Genomic DNA, 13506 nt, shown 5'->3' on the forward strand with positions numbered 1-13506 from the left:
TTCAATTTCCAGGAGTGTATTTTCTCAATTATTAAGTACGGCACTTATCTTTTATTTATAATTCATAATTTGTGAGAAGGAAGTGGAATCTGTGCTTTATTGTTAGGTTGATGCATAAATTCGTAGCGTTTCTCTTTTGCTTGTTGGTATTCCGGCCGCACTGGGTTTATTTATCGAGTGTCATTTTTTTTATTTGTAGTTCACTGTTCATTTTGTCATCGGGAAGTAGTGAGTGTAGCTGTGGACGCTAGAAAATGAGAGTCCCAAATGTAGAAATCGAAACATTTTCGACGTATTCTTCTTATTGTGTTCAGCAGAGAGGGGAGAGCAGCTGAGGAAGCCAGAAACATTTGCGCCGTGTATTGGGATATTGCCATCTGAAAGAGCACGACAAGAAAACGGGTTTCTCGTTTCCAGGAGGATCGTTTTGACATTACTGACTCTCCACGTTCTGGGTCACCTTCGGAGTTTGGAAAAAAATGGTGTTAAGTTCCTATGGGACCAAGCTGCTGAGTTCATCGCTCCCTAGGCTTACTCACTACTTAACCTAACTTGAACCGTGGCAGGGCCCCATTAGACCGGGTAGCAACCCAGCGCGGTTTCTTCGGGGTTTGATAAAGACCGTTTAAAGGTATTGATCCACAACGGTTCACGTCAGTGCACTCGAGAAGTGGCAAATGTGATGAACTGCGATCATTCGACCATCGTGCGACGTTTGTATGCAGTGGAGAAAGTTCAAAAATCGGATGTATAAGTACCACATGCTCTAAGCCAAAATCACGCAAATCAGCGGGTGACTACACTACTGGCCATTAAAATTGCTACACCGAGAGGAAATGCAGATGATAAACGTGTATTCATTCGACTAGAACTGACATGTGATTGCATTTTCTCGCAATTTGGGTGCATAGATCCTGAGAAATCAGTACCCAGAACAACCACCTCTGACCGTAATAACGGCCTTGATATGCCTGGGCATTGAGTCAAACAGAGCTTGGATGGCGTGTACAGGTACAGCTGCCCAGGCAACTTCAACACGACACCACACTTCATCGAGAGTAGTGACTGGCGTATTGTGACGAGCCAGTTGCTCGGCCACCATTGACCAGACGTTTTCAGTTGGTGAGAGATCTGGAGAATGTGCTGTCCAGGGCAGCAGTCGAACATTTTATGTATCCAGAAAGGCCCGTAACGGACCTGCAACATGCGGTCGTGCATTATCCTGCTGAAATGTAGGGTTTCACAGGGATCGAATGAAGAGTAGAGCCACCGGTCGTAACACATCTGAAATGTAACGTCCACCGTTCAAAGTGCCGTCAATGCGAACAAGAGGTGACCGAGACGTGTAACCGATGGCGCCCCATACCATCACGCCGGTTGATACGCCAGTATGGCGATGACGAATACACGCTTCCAATGTGCGTTCACCGCGATGTCGCCAAACACGGATGCGACCATCACGATGCTGTAAACAGAACCTGGATTCATTCGAAAAAATGACATTTTGCCATTCGAGCACCCAGGTTCGTCGTCGAGTACACCATCGCAGGTACTCCTATCTGTGATGCAGCGTCAAGGGTAACCGCAGCCACGGTCTCCGAGCTGACAGTCCGTGCTGCTGCAAACGTCGTCGAACTGTTCGTGCAGATGGTTGTTGCCTTGCAAACGTCCTCATCTGTTGACTCAGGGATCGAGACGTGGCTGCACGATCCGTTACAGCCATGCGGATAAGATGCCTGTCATCTCGACTGCTAGTGATACGAGGCCGTTGGGATCCAGCACGGCGTTCCGTTTTACCCTCCTGAACCCACCGATTCCATATTCTGCTAACAGTCATTGGATCTCGACCAACGCGACCAGCAATGTCGCGGTACGATAAACCGCGATCGCGATAGGCTACAGTCCGACCTTTATCAAAGTCGGAAACGTGATGGTACGCATTTCTTCTCCTTACACGAGGCATCACAACAACGTTTCACCAGGTAACGACGGTCAACTGCTGTGTGTGTATGAGAAATCGGTTGTAAACTTTCTTCATGTCAGCACGTTGTAGGTGTCGCCACTGGCGCCAACCTTGTGTGAATGCTCTGAAAAGCTAATCATTTGTATATCACAGCATCTTCTTCCTGTCGGTTAAATTTCGCGTCTGTAGCACGTCATCTTCGTAGTGTAGCAATTTTAATGGCCAGTAGTGTATTTGTGCACCTCTGCTTGCTTGCCACCAAATGGCTCGTGAACAACACTTACCATTCCAATCCTGTTTTGTTACTGGTGACGAGAAATAGTGTTTACTTTAACATTAGGAAAAGAAAAGAATGGTTCAACCCAAACAAAGCAGCAACTCCTGGTACGAGGTGCATTCAAGTTCTAATGTCTCCGATTTTTTTTCTAATTAACTACTCACCCGAAATCGATGAAACTGGCGTTACTTCTCGATGTAATCGCCCTGCAGACGTACACATTTTTCACAACGCTGACGCCATGATTCCATGGCAGCGGCGAAGGCTTCTTTAGGAGTCTGTTTTGACCACTGGAAAATAGCTGAGGCAATAGCAGCACGGCTGGTGAATGTGCGGCCACGGAGAGTGTCTTTCATTGTTGGAAAAAGCCAAAAGTCACTAGGAGCAAGGTCAGGTGAGTAGGGAGCACGAGTAATCACTTCAAAGTTGTTATCACGAAGAAACTGTTGCGTAACGTTAGCTCGATGTACGGATGCGTTGTCTTGGTGAAACAGCACATGCGCAGCCCTTCCCGGACGTTTTTGTTGCAGTGCAGGAAGGAATTAGTTCTTCGAAACATTTTCGTAGGATGCACCTGTTACCGTAGTGCCCTTTGGAACGCAATGGGTAAGGATTACGCTCTCGCTGTCCCAGAACATTGACACCATCATTTTTTCAGCACTGGCGGTTAAACGAAATTTTTTTGGTGGTGGTGAATCTGTGTGCTTCCATTGAGCTGACTGGCGCTCTGTTTCTGGATTGAAAAATGGCATCCACGTCTCATCCATTGCCACAACCGATGAAAAGAAAGTCCCATTTGTGCTGTCGTTGCGTGTCAACATTGCTCGGCAACATGCCACACGGGCAGCCGTGTGGTCGTCCGTCAGCATTCGTGGCACCCACCTGGATGACACTTTTCGCATTTTCAGGTTGTCGTGCAGGATTGTGTGCGCAGAACCCACAGAAATGCCAACTCTGGAGGCGATCTGTTCGACAGTCATTCAGCGATCCCCCAAAACAATTGTCTCCACTTTCTCGATCGTGTCGTCAGACCGGCTTGTGCGAGCCCGAGGTTGTTTCGGTTTGTTGTCACACGATGTTCTGCCTTCATTAAACTGTCGCACCCACGAATGCACTTTCGACACATCCATAACTCCGTCACCACACGTCTCCTTCAACTGCCGATGAATTTCAATTGGTTCCACACCACACAAATTCAGAAAACGAATGATTGCACGCTGTTCAAGTAAGGAAAACGTCGCCATTTTAAGTATTTAAAACGGTTCTCATTCTCGCTGTTGGCGGTAAAATTCCATCTGCTGTACGGTGCTGCCATCTCTGGGACGTATTGACAATGAACGCGGCCTCATTTTAAAACAAAGCGCATGTTTCTATCTCTTTCCAGTCCGGAGAAAAAAAAATCGGAGGCCTTAGAACTTGAATGCACCTCGTACAAGACCTTTATGCACCCGCGAAAGACAATGCCATGCATCTTCTGGAACAGCGACGTGTAGTGCACTACGAATTACGTCCCCGGGGTGTAAACATCACTACTGATATTTGTTGTCAACAAATGAGGCGTCGCCAGCCGCTGTGAGCGAGCGGTTCCAGCCGCTTCAGTCTGGCACCGCGCGACCGCTACGGTCGCAGGTTCGAATCCTGACTCGGGCATGGATGTGTGTGATGTCCTTAGGTTAGTTAAGTTTAAGTAGTTCTGAGTTCTAGGGGACTGATGACCTCTGCAGTTAATACCCTTAGTACTCAGAGCCATTTTTTGAACTGAGGCGTCTTGCAGACGCAGTCGGAGGACAACGATCAGGAAGATAGCCTCAAGTGATATTACTCCACGATAACGCCCGCTTGCATTCTGCTAGATTGACAAAAAACACTATACCGGAGTTGGGTTGGAAAGTCGTACAATATCGCACCCACATTATTCATTTTGCGCCTTCAGCTTTCCACCTTTTCCATTTTCTGTCGAACATCTTCCTTACTGGATGAACATGCGATCCGAACGTGCCTCGTTAAGTTCTTCGCCTCAAAACCTCCTGATTTATGAAGTTGAGAAATCAAGTTACTCCAGCATTGGCTGATTGTTGTAAATAATGAAGAAGACTATATTATTGCTGATTAAAGTGTCTGTTCAAATGGCTCTAACCACCATGGGACTTAACATCTGAGGTCGTCAGTCCCCTAGAACTCAGAATTACTTAAACCTAACTAACCTAAGGACAGCACACACATCCATGCTCGAGGCAGGATTCGAACCTGCGACCGTAGCAGCAGCGCGGTTCCGGACGGAAGCGCCTAGAACCGCTCGGCCACATCGGCCGGCTGCATTCTGCTAGAACCGGAGTTGCGTTGGAAAGCCGTACAATATCGCACTCACATTATTCATTTTGCGCCATCAGATTTTCACCTTTTCCACTTTCTGTCGAACATCTTCCTTTCTGGATGAAAATGCGCTCCGAACGTCCCTCGTTAAGTTCCTCGCCTCAAAACCTCGTGATTTATGAAGTTGAGAAAACAAGAAGTTACTCCAGCATTGGCAGACTTGTAAATAACGAAGACTATTATTGCTGACTAAAGTGTCTGTTCAAATGGCTCTGAGCACTATCGGACTTAACTTCTGAGGTCATCAGTCCCCTAGAACTCAGAATTACTTAAACCTAACTAACCTAAGGACATCACACACATCCATGCACGAGGCAGGATTCGAACCTGCGACGTAGCGGTCGCGCTGTTCTGGACGGAAGCGCCTAGAACCGCTCGGCCACTCCGGCCGGCTGAAGTGTCTGTTATGTATATCTAATGTGTTTAATAAACTTACGAGAAAACACTATGAACTTACACAGCAACCTAATATATATCACAGTAAAACCAATACTATAAATAATAAGATATCGATTTTGTTTTACTATGAATTTTTTTAGGTAGTTGATATATTTTCTAAGAAACATTTAATCTGTTGTGAGCAATATTATTGTTAATTAGTAACACTTTCAATAATGCTTCAGTTTTATTAATTATACGTACAAAATTCGCTAAACCAGCGCAGAAAAATATTCAGTGTATAGTTATAATCACGTGATACTGAGGGAACTAGATTAGGAAACGAGACACTTAAAGTAATAGATAGTTTTTACTATTTAGGCAGCTTTAATAACTGATTATGGCCGAAGTAAAGAGGATATAAAATGTGGACTTAGCAATGGCAAGACAAGGACTTCTGAAGAAGAGAAATTTGTTAACATCGAGTGTAGAGGTAAGTGTCAGGAAGTCTTTTTCTGAAAGTATTCGTATGGACTGTAGCCACCTATGGAAGTGAAACAAGGACGATAAACAGTTTATTCAAGAAGAGAATAGAAGTTTTTGAAATGATGATACAGAAGTTGAAAGTGATGCTACAGAAGAATGCTGAAGATTACGTAACTAATGAGGAGGTACTGAATAGAATTGGGGAGAAAGAAATTTGTGGTGCGACCTGATTAGAAGAAGGGATCGATTAGTAGGACCCATTCTGAGACAAGGGGTCACTGCAGTAAGCAGATCTTGGGTGATGTAGGTGCAGTAGTTGCTGGGAGATTAGGGCTCCACAGGAACGAGGAATATGGAGAGATGCAATAAACCAGTATTCGAACTGAAGACCACAACAACAGTTATAATGAGGGGTGGCACCTTTGACAGTTCTCCCAGTCGCTCAGAATGACTTCGGTACGGCTCTGATTGTGTGGCATGTGCCAGACCAAAATTAGAAAGCTCAGTGGACGAGAAAGGGAATTTTTTAAGGGCATGCAACCACCATCACTTGCTCATTGTGCACAGTCTTAACTATACCTCTGTTCATCGCTGGTGATAGCGTCAGACACGGCTAGGTCCGAAACTATATTACGTATATAATAGGGTAAACAAATCGTCCATTCAATAAAAGCGTAACTGATTGCAGTTTTCTTTCATTGTTAGAACTCTATCTTTAGAGACAAACATGAAACGCCTGTTCGGTATTTACTGTAGTCACTGAATAGAAGTGTTCTACAATAATCAACCTATTGCGCAGTCTGAATTACGATCATCTCGTTTTCAATCGGATATCGGGCTGTGCAGTACGAAGTACGAATATCCACCCATCCTTCCATTTACAAATTATGCAGCGAAACGACGCGAGATGGCACCACGAAGCAGGTAAACTAACGCCCCTAGCGGAGATCAAGACAACTTGGTAAGATGCCATACTCCGGAAAGAGACGTTGAAGTTTGCGACAATTGCCGACCGATAAATTTAACACTTATCTCGGAATCTGCGAATTATTAACAGATGACTCGCTGGGTGGTTCAGTGCGCCGTTATGACGGATATATTATGGCGGTTACAATGTTTGTGTTGCAGTTGTTACCTTCATACGACAATTAGTGTCTGCAGCAACAATTAAAAATCAAGAGCACGATAGTGTGTGCAAAGTGTTTATTATTCATACAAGGTAATTACAGTGTGCATGAATATGTAATGATGAATATATTACCTGAAATATTAAAGTGAATTCACAACTTATAATAGCAGTTCGAGCGTCAACCATTAGAATCTACACGATGCAGTGTAGAAAGGAAGGATTCGTAATTTGTAGAATTTGCACGTGCGTTTAATGTTATTTTGGATGCGGTATGGGAAGAGGCGCTGTTAATTCGTCTTATGTGATGATCTTCAAATTATGGACGAGCGACTTGTGACAGTTAGGCAATGCCGGTAAATATTGGTGCTGTCAGTTGTTCTGAATCACTCACATGTTTACATGTCGAGTCTTTGTTTTGGTACTTGAAGCCTGTTGGAGGCGTGTGTCTGAGAGGATTAATATTACTGAAATTTATCTGAAACAATGCATGTAAGTTCTCTCGGTGTTCGAAAGTAGCAGTTATCAGTTATACTTTTCGAAATTTAGGAGAGTTTTAGCTGGAGAATATATGTGCTGCAGATTTTGTTTGTCACTTTCTCACTGAAAGTACACAAACTGTTTACAATGGAATTGTTTAACAGTTGAAGAAAGTGTGCGTGTGTTTTTTATAAAATTACTCAATTAATATGTTGTAGCGAACTGCTCAGATGTGTTAGTTTCTTTCTTCAATTTTTATAGCGCACAACGTTTCCATAAACATATAATTACTTAAGGATTGATCAATATACAGTGGCATCATGATACAGTTGTACAGCTGTGAATGTCCACAGTACAAAATTTTGTTCTTCCTTCCTTTTTAAGTGACTTTCAACAAACAGTACACACAGTTTCACACCTGTACAAAAATTTTCTCACTGACTCCTACCACAAAATGAAGGAAGGAAAAAAGTATCACTTAATCACTGTTCTAGCAGTACAGGTTCAACATCAGGCGTGATATTTTAATTTATTACGTATTTACTGTTGACTGTATTTACAGTGCATTTTGCAGACAGTATTTTCACATACTGGTGGATGTACCTGCAAATTAATATTATTTCACGACATGTCGTTCAGATGATATCAAATCATAAAGACTGAGATGCATGGAGAACTAGCTTTTGCTTCAAAGTCCAAATTACCAAGAATATACTCATCCAGTGTTTGATAATAATAGTGCACTTTCTAACAGACTTTAAACACAATTTCAAACCTTCTCTAAAATGTTTCTCACATGCATGATTAACATCAAATAGTTAACACATAACTCATTTGTAATGTCATTAGAATTTTGGAACTGTTTCATATTTAATAGTTGGGGTTATTGGTGGATGTAGAATGCCGTAGTTATGCAGAGATGAAGAGGGTTGCCCAGGATAAACTAGGTTGGAGGCCTGCATCAAACCTGTCTTCTAAGTGACAGTAAGAACAACATCATATGCTATATGGTTATGTTTCTCCTTGTATTAAACCGAGATATCCAATATCAGTGTAAAATGATCCCTTTATGAATATGCTTTATTTCAATGCCAAGATCATGTTCAGGTCAGTATGCCCAGCAACAGGTGACTGTACTTGCTTTAGGTTTGCCAGAGTCAACAGCAACGTCTCACTTCTAGTGACCATTTTTTTCCGTCCTTTATCCATATGAATTTTTGAGAGGAAGCATGAAATGTTTGAATGGAAACTCTGAGCACCACCAATCACATCAAAACAAGACCTACAAACTTGCCATTCTCACAAACTAAACTCCGTGACGTCTCACACCACAACAGCCTTACGTCACGGGTCAAAGCTGACGAGTGGAATCGGACGCTTCTGTTGACCCAACACACTGTGGATGCCCACATATATTTGTCTAAGAGGGGGCAAGATTCCAAAAGTTCCATTTTTGATACAACTGTTTAATTGAATTTGGCAATATGTTGTGCCCCAAGAGATAAACTTGACATGAAGTTGATTGTATCTTGAATGTTAGAGAGCTATCCAGCGAAATTTTTTAAAGATATATTATTACTTCTTTTACTTATTTATTAATTAATTTATTTTTTTTAACCTTACTTTATATGGGCCATCTCTTACATCAAACCCGAGTTTCACACATGTAGTACCTTTATGTAATCATAGTTACCAAAAAATTAATTTTAATGTGAGAAATAGTATTTATTTGAATGTCTATAGAGACAGTGTGAGTAGATAATACTGACTGTGAACTAATAAAGTTAGGGCTGACAGAAGCGTCCAATCCCACGTGTCGGCTTTGACCCGTGACGTAAGGGTGTTGTCGTGTGTGATGTCATGACGGCGCGGAGTTTGGTTTGTGAGTGGGTCCTAAAGTTAATACTGGCAGGACTTCTGCTGCCACTAATGGTGGTAATAGTAACATAAATAATAATAACAATAATGATAGTGGCAGATATAAAAAGAATTTATAGCTATACGAAACAAATGTTTTCTGATAAAGCAAGTTCTGGAGTAAGGAAATTTAAGGAGACTGCATCAGCATCAATGTTGGGAAATGAGGAAGATCTGATTGGAAAGAAGGATGTACATGGTTAATAGATATGTCATAAATTGTCTTCTGGGGCTGGACACGGTAATTAGTTCTCAAATACAATGCTAGAGGTTATTCGAGAGTCAGGTTCCTGCTACTGAGAAGGACTTCGAGAAAGTGGCTAAACAGTGGAGTGGGTTTGAAAGGATTTTGCTCTGATAGGAATGGGTGTTCCTGCCTTGTAGTTCGGATAAGAGTGTTAAGGTTGAGGAGAGATATGACGGACAGTGGTTGTTGAAAATACAGTGGAGACGACAGAGGCTATGCAAATATCTTACGTTATTTTTGAGATCAATAGGGAAGAGCTTTTTATATTTTTCTATGACGTGGAGAGACGCTGATACCCTCTTGCTTAATGCAGTTACATGCTCAGTACGATTTAGATTTTCATCTGTTGTTACTCCTAGGTTCTTTGCCAAGAAAGGGAAGTTGATATTTGTCCCATTTAGGACTAAAGATGGGAGGGATTCCCAATATTTCGGACAAAGTAGCCTAGAATGACCAATCAGTACCACTTGGGTTTTGGATGGATTGAGCTTTAATCCTACCTTCTGCGCCCATTTTGATAGTCCACACAGTCCGGTATTGAGATTCGTGATAGCTGTCTTTAGGATAATTGGTTTTGCACTTAGATACAACTGGAGATCATCAATTTACATGTGGTATTTGCAGTAGGACAAAACTGACGACATATCATTTATGTATGGTGAAAAGAGTATAGGACCTCATACTGAATGCTGGGAGACACCTGATATTGTCTGCCTCCATTGTGACTCTGTGGTGCCGGACATGATGCAATGCTGGTGAGATGTCGGGTATGAGTGAAAATGTTGCACTGCACTTGGCAAGACGTTTAGGGTGCCAAGCTTGGCAAATAAAATGTCAAAGTCAGCAATTTCAAAGACTTTGCTTAAGTCTAGAAAGCGCATGATTGTGCATCCAAGGCAAGCTTCAGGCCATCTGTTACATTTATTACAACAAATGGTGTGCTGCAGTGTTTGCAGAGACCTGATTGGTGTTAGTCTAAGTTGTTTCTAGTTAGGTAGTTTCTTAGCTGGTCATGGGCCATATATTCTAAGGCCTCGAACAGCACGGGAAGAATTCAGATAGATCGATAACCAAAAGGTGGTGCGGCAGCCTTTTGTGTAGTGGCTTAGTTAGTCCCAGTTTTTCAGGCCTCGGGGATAATGCTTGTAGTTAATGAGTGGTTGAAGACACCTGTTATAGTGGACAGTAGTAAGTCAGTAATGAGCTTCATCATTTGGATTGTGATGCCATTGCGTCCAGTAGAGCTGATCTAATATACATGATATGTTTTTTCATAGTGTTGCAAATAACAGAAATTACATAGAATTTTTTTATGTCTTCAGTCGTTTACTCCCATAAAGTAATCAGTGATGGCCCACAGCCTTCTAGACAGCCAAAGTTTGGCTGCTGTGTGGTGATACCTTAAACTTCCTGACACACTACCTCTGTTGCCAGCAGATGATGCCAAAGCGGCTGACCTGGTTTCATGTTTCACCCGCAGGTGCAGATGGCAGGTGCTCTATCCGACTGAGCCACCAAGGACACAGAGTATATTGCGAGTGCAGGGACTTATATCTGGCACACTCCCTCTGAGACCCACACTTCCAACTTATTGTCCACACGCTACATTTGTAATGCTCTTGCCCACTATACTCATTACTCACAGTAGTCAATCTATCGATTCCCATAAGAGTTTGAGCAATGTGAGTGTAGAATGAGATTTTCACTCTGCAGCGGAGTGTGCGCTGATATGAAACTTCCTGGCAGATTAAAACTGTGTGCCCGACCGAGACTCGAACTCGGGACCTTTGCCTTTCGCGGGCAAGTGCTCTACCAACTGAGCTACCGAAGCACGACTCACGCCCGGTACTCACAGCTTTACTTCTGCCAGTACCTCGTCTCCTACCTTCCAAACTTTACAGAAGCTCTCCTGCGAACCTTGCAGAACTAGCACTCCTGAAAGAAAGGATATTGCGGAGACATGGCTTAGCCACAGCCTGGGGGATGTTTCCGGAATGAGATTTTCACTCTGCAGCGGAGTGTGCGCTGATATGAAACTTCCTGGCAGATTAAAACTGTGTGCCCGACCGAGACTCGAACTCGGGACCTTTGCCTTTCGCCCTGCAAGGTTCGCAGGAGAGCTTCTGTAAAGTTTGGAAGGTAGGAGACGAGGTACTGGCAGAAGTAAAGCTGTGAGTACCGGGCGTGAGTCGTGCTTCGGTAGCTCAGTTGGTAGAGCACTTGCCCGCGAAAGGCAAAGGTCCCGAGTTCGAGTCTCGGTCGGGCACACAGTTTTAATCTGCCAGGAAGTTTCAATGTGAGTGTAACTGCACTAAAGAAGATCATTGGCCAGTAAGCCTTAGTATATGAAGATGGTATCTGTTGTATCGGACAAACTTCTTCAGTGTGAGGGGTACATTCACATTGTTCTAATTCTTACGGGAATTGGTAGATTGACTACTGTGAGTAATGAGTATAGCGGGCAGGGGCACTACAAATGTAGTGTGTGGACAATAATTTGGAAATGTGGGTCTCATGTGGAGCATGCTAGAGATAAGTCCCTGCAGTCACACATTCTCTGTGTCCTCGGTGGCTCAGTTGGATAGTGTGTCTGCCGTGTAAGCAGGAGATCCCGGGTTTGAGTTCCAATCGGGGCACAAACATTCAACTGTCCCCGTTGATATTCATCAACGGCAGTAAGGAGCTAATGGTCTGGATGTCATTGTAATTTCATTCTTCGGGAGTTGCAAGATCACTAATGGTACCTATTTTTTTGGACACGTCCGAAAGAACGGATACCATTTTCATATATATAAGGCTTACTGGCCAATGGTCTTCTCCAGTGCAGATGCACTCACATTGCTCAGTCTCTTACGGGAATTGGTAGATTGACGGCCGCGAGTAATGAGTACTACAACTTTAATTTGCGGACAATAAGATGGAAGTATGTGTCTCACAGGGAACTTGCCAGAAGTAAGTCCCTGCAGTCGCACTATCATCAGAGGCTGTCAGATAGTGTGTCTGCCATGTAAGCAGGAGATCCTGGGTTCGAGTCCTAGTCGGGGCACACATTTTCAAATCTCCCCGTTGATACTATCAATGTCTATAAGCAGCTAATGGTCTGGATTTCATTGTAAATTCAACCAAGTAATCAGTGAGTCTTTGTTTTGTTTGTGGTTAAATCGTGGTTATCGGTAATGTGAAGTACCGGTTCAGTTCTTCAGTTGGGACAATGGGATCAACTTCAGCTTATACTCTGCGTATAACAACACCATGCAGATTTTTCCATAGGGCAGCTGATCTACTCCTCTTGACAATTAATGTATGGACATGCCTGAGTTTTACACTTCTCACAGCTTGACTGACTTTGGTCTACTTCAATTTGTAAGCAGTACGATTTTCAGGAGTGGGGTGCCGTATGTACGCCTGATGTGCAGCATCTGTGATTCACAAGCTGTTTTAGTCCATCAGTTAGCCAAGGTGCAAGTTTCCTTCTTAGTTTTCTGGTTTTTAGGGGAGCATGTGTGTCATATGGTTGAGTAAGTTTGTAAGTAATTCCACAAAGGTGTTTGTTTATATCCGAGAAGGGAATAGAAGACATCCCCCCAAACTATTTCTTGTGCCGCAGTTGAAAATTAAGATAAATTAATGTTTGAAGTCATTGTATGGAGTCAGATGTGGTTTCTTCCTGGGACACTCTAGTGAGTATATTACGAAGATTTCGCCATGGGCATGTGGTTTCCTGCCCACTCGTGTCTATAATAGGGTGCCTAGGAAGCTGTTTTCTTGTATAGTTAGACAACATACAAGCAAATCATATTAATGGAGTTTATTACAGTAAATGAATTGACAGTACTTAACTTTGTATTTACAACAAGTTGTCACAAGCGATGGGTGACATACGAATAATCAATGTCTTTCACTATATACAATGTTCGTGCAAGTAATAAATATGGATCACAAGTCATGACTCTTCTAGTCCGGTTCTACTAGTGCGCAGCCGAGGCTGGTGGAAGCGGCACTTATATTCTCTTCAGATAGAAACCGCTCCTGTCGTGGTGTGGTCCTAGTCAGCGTACTATTGGCTGTCATGTTCTCACTGCCTTCCCTGTGGTTACATTTTCGATCTTCGTGTCGGCGCTTGTCGTTACGCCGGAACAGGGCGGACGTGCCAAGTGCAGATATTTGAAAGGTATGAATTACTCTGTTTAAAGATTTCATTGAAAATATATGTGTGGCTGCAGTTCGTATGACGGGTAGGAGCAAACGGAAGTAGAGAT

At 43.1% G+C, this 13506-nt stretch overlaps 1 protein-coding gene across 1 annotated transcript in view; it reads left to right on the forward strand.

The window, feature by feature from the left end:
• The first annotated feature begins 6449 nt into the window (after positions 1 to 6449).
• Positions 6450 to 13506, forward strand: part of LOC124553762 (cation-dependent mannose-6-phosphate receptor-like) — an 87720-nt gene continuing 80663 nt past the window's right edge. The window contains exon 1 of the mRNA XM_047127698.1: positions 6450 to 6696. The gene's annotated coding sequence lies outside the window, so the exon portion shown is untranslated. The remainder of the gene's footprint in view (positions 6697 to 13506) is intronic.

The sequence above is a fragment of the Schistocerca americana genome, chromosome 11 (assembly GCF_021461395.2).
Source record: "Schistocerca americana isolate TAMUIC-IGC-003095 chromosome 11, iqSchAmer2.1, whole genome shotgun sequence".
NCBI lineage: Eukaryota > Metazoa > Arthropoda > Insecta > Orthoptera > Acrididae > Schistocerca > Schistocerca americana.